General features: G+C 25.9%; 2 non-coding genes across 2 annotated transcripts; both read right to left on the bottom strand.

Moving 5' to 3' along the window:
* Positions 1-957: 957 nt before the first annotated feature.
* TRNAG-GCC (transfer RNA glycine (anticodon GCC)) lies at positions 958-1,028 on the bottom strand. Its single transcript has one exon. It is a non-coding gene; the product is annotated as a tRNA-Gly (tRNA).
* Positions 1,029-2,948: 1,920 nt separating this feature from the next.
* Positions 2,949-3,019, bottom strand: TRNAG-GCC (transfer RNA glycine (anticodon GCC)). The gene has a single exon. It is a non-coding gene; the product is annotated as a tRNA-Gly (tRNA).
* Between the last annotated feature and the right edge of the window lie 1,352 nt (positions 3,020-4,371).

The raw sequence follows: 4,371 nt of genomic DNA, 5'->3' as shown, positions 1-4,371 counted from the left end.
TTTAATTTTCTTGCGCCTACATTGTATTTGTTTTCTCATTTTACAACTTTTACATTCACAATTTGATGGACAAAATTTGGATCCTTATATTTACTTATCTTTTACTATGAAAATATGAAAACATCATTATTCATATTTTCTAATAAAATATAATTAAATAGGTGCAGTTGTAGTACCCCAATTTTGTTCGATCATTTTAAAAAGTTTCTCTATTGTAGCCTCTGCCTCTGATGGTATGATTTGGTTTTGTCTCTGATTATGTTTCTGCCTCTGGTTCTGTCTTTGTCTCTAGTAGTATCCTCTGCCTTTGATTCCGTTTCTGTATCTGGTGGTATCATTTGGTTCTACCTCTAATGATATTAAAAAAACTATATATTTGTCATTATATTTATCATTGAAAATTATTATAAAAAAAACATGAAATAAATATTTATAATTAATGCATAAAAAATACAAGATAAATATTTATAAGTGATAAATATAAAAAATGATAAGACAAGTATTTATAGTTCAAATATTTATAATTGATGCCTAAAAATACATAACATATTTATATATAATTTATAAAAACAACAAAATAATATTTCATATTGATACCTAAGAAACATGAGGTAAATATTTATCACTTATAAATATAAAAAATATAAGACATATTTATTACTGATAATAAAATAAAATTCTTTTTTAAAATTGGAACGAAATATTTGTAAAATAGCAATAACACACCACGCGAGTATTATTACGAGTTTCTTGGTGGTACATATTAAAAAAATAATAATAGACTGAATAACTTGTACCGATTTCTTGGTCAAGAGTTTTCAATATGGGACCTCCTAGATGAATCACAAAACGGAAAAAAATAAAAAGAGGGAGCTCAGATAATAAATTTTCATCCAACAGTTCAGGATAATTAATGTACCCACATCATAATTATTGTCATCATCGCTCACCAATTGTTGCACCAGCCGGGAATCGAACCCGGGTCTGTACCGTGGCAGGGTACTATTCTACCACTAGACCACTGGTGCTCCTTTGTAACGATGACTTTGCCAACGCATATTGAAATACACTGATCTATTATTCCAACTTATATGGAAGATGTATATAAAGCTAACTGCTTTTATTATTCTGTACACTTTTTATCACCAAGAAATTAAGTACTTATTATTTTTATCATGCACTTGTCAAATAAAATTATAAAGTTCATTTTTCAGAAAAAAAAATAGATAAATAAAATATTATTATTATTAATTAAAGGTGAACTAGTTATTATTTTATGATTGCTTTAAACTTCAGTTTTTGAAGTTATCAAATGTTACTATTGAACTTACTTCCAAGTGTTTTCTTATTTGTAGTTAGCTATATCAAGAATTTCAATAAAATTTATATCACCAATGAAAATAACTATCCAGTTTAATTAATTAGTGTATCTAATAATTTCTATTTGTTTTTGCATATATATATATATATATATATATATATATAATTTAAATTTTTGTGAGTAGCATTTTATTTCAAAAATAAAAATTTAAAATAAAAGGAGGTTGCATGTTAGGGATACGACCACAACTTATTATTACTTATCTTCATATTTGCAAAAAGTGAGCCATTTGATTTTGAACTAGTGACTTTTCAATCTACGCAACGATAACCAATCCGAAGACGATCATTTACTTTCTTGTCGATCTACGCATCAGTAATCAATCCGAAGACGATCATTTACTTTCTCGTCGTAGATTGGTAACCAATCCAAAGATGATCATTTACTTTCTCGTCGATCTACACATCAGTAATCAATCTGAAGACGATCATTTTCATTTCTATCGATCTTCGCACAATTTTAAATTGAAGACGATAATTTTCATTCATAATTCGGTGACCAATCAACTTTCACATTAGCAATTTATCAACTTTCACATTAGCAATTTATCAATTTTCACATTATATTCGCTTTAGCATTATTCTCATAGTTTTTAATTTTCTTGCGCCTACATTGTATTTGTTTTCTCATTTTACAACTTTTACATTCACAATTTGATGGACAAAATTTGGATCCTTATATTTACTTATCTTTTACTATGAAAATATGAAAACATCATTATTCATATTTTCTAATAAAATATAATTAAATAGGTGCAGTTGTAGTACCCCAATTTTGTTCGATCATTTTAAAAAGTTTCTCTATTGTAGCCTCTGCCTCTGATGGTATGATTTGGTTTTGTCTCTGATTATGTTTCTGCCTCTGGTTCTGTCTTTGTCTCTAGTAGTATCCTCTGCCTTTGATTCCGTTTCTGCCTCTGGTGGTATCATTTGGTTCTGCCTCTAATGATATTAAAAAAAACTATATATTGTCATTATATTTATCATTGAAAATTATTATAAAAAAAACATGAAATAAATATTTATAATTAATGCATAAAAAATGAGTCAAAAATTTGTCAGATATATATTAAAATAAAATGGGACAAGTATTTTTCATTGAAAATATTTAATAGTGCGGGACAAATATTTATAATTGATGCCTAAAAATACATAACATATTTATATATAATTTATAAAAACAACAAAATAATATTTCATATTGATACCTAAGAAACATGAGGTAAATATTTATCACTTATAAATATAAAAAATATAAGACATATTTATTACTGATAATAAAATAAAATTCTTTTTTAAAATTGGAACGAAATATTTGTAAAATAGCAATAACACACCACGCGAGTATTATTACGAGTTTCTTGGTGGTACATATTAAAAAAATAATAATAGACTGAATAACTTGTACCGATTTCTTGGTCAAGAGTTTTCAATATGGGACCTCCTAGATGAATCACAAAACGGAAAAAAATAAAAAGAGGGAGCTCAGATAATAAATTTTCATCCAACAGTTCAGGATAATTAATGTACCCACATCATAATTATTGTCATCATCGCTCACCAATTGTTGCACCAGCCGGGAATCGAACCCGGGTCTGTACCGTGGCAGGGTACTATTCTACCACTAGACCACTGGTGCTCCTTTGTAACATTGACTTTGTCAACAAATATTGAAAGACACTAATCTATTATTCCAACTTATATGGAAGATGTATATAATGTTAACGCTGTTTTTTGTTACTCTCTACACTTTTATCATTCGGAAATTAAGTACTTATCATTTTCATCATGTACTTGTCAGATAAAATTATCAAGCGCATTTTTAGGAAAAAATAGAAGAATTAATTATTATTATTATTAATTATTAATTAAAGTTGAACTAGTGATTATTTTATTATTGTCTTTAAACTTCAGTTTTTGAAGTTATAAAATGTTATTATTCAACTTACTTTAAAGTGTTTTCTTACTAGTGTAGTATCTCAATTTTAATTATTATTATTAATTAAAGGTAAACTAGTGATTATTTTACTATTGTCTATAAACTTCAGTTTATGAAGTTATAAAGTTTTATTATTGAACTTACTTCGAAGTGTTTTCTTATTAGTAATTAGCTATATTCAAAAATGAAAAGTATCATTATTCACTTCATTATTGATGAGATAGAAAAAGAATAATATACAAATGATATTAATAATGAAAATGTTAGTTATATCAAGAATTACAATAAAATTTATATCACCAATGAAAGTAACTAACCAGTTTTATTAATTAGTGTATCTAATAAATTTTATTTGTTTTTGTATATATATATATATATATATATATATAATTCAAACTTTTATGAGTATCATCTTATTTAAAGGAAAATTTTTAAAATTGAAAGGACGTTGTATGTGAGGGATGCGACTACAACTTATTATTACTTATCTTCATTTGCGAAAATCGAGCCATTGATTTTGAACTAGTGAATGGATATATATGTGAACATGTTCAATAGAATCTCATCTTCTAGGTATGATCATAATTAAAAACAAAAATGAAATAAACATGCACCTTAATTAAGGATGCGTTGATTAAATTAAAATCAAGAAGGACCTAAATTTTGTAATTAGAAATAAAATTAAAGGACCAAAATTGTTTTGTCTAAAAGTAGTGGACCAAAGCTGAATTATGAAATTTGGAGACCAAAAGTGTATTTTGACCTTGATATTTTTAAAGTAAAATTATCGTATCATATATTATTTAAAAAGTATAAATCTTATAAAAAGGAGAGATTAAATTGGAATATTAAGTAATGGCATAATCAAATAACAATATTGCATAAAGCAACTTCAAAATCAACTTAATTTTAATAATGTGCACAACCAACACACTTTATACTAATCTTAGTTATAGTTTTAATCTTAATCAAAATCTTAAATTTGATCTTAGTCTTAATCTCTCTCTATGTTTATGTCTATATATAGGCTACACAAAATAACTGTATAAAAG

This window comes from Cicer arietinum, chromosome 3 (genome assembly GCF_000331145.2).
Source record: "Cicer arietinum cultivar CDC Frontier isolate Library 1 chromosome 3, Cicar.CDCFrontier_v2.0, whole genome shotgun sequence".
Taxonomy (NCBI): Eukaryota; Viridiplantae; Streptophyta; class Magnoliopsida; order Fabales; family Fabaceae; genus Cicer; species Cicer arietinum.
This window is presented reverse-complemented; position numbering and strand designations above follow the sequence as displayed.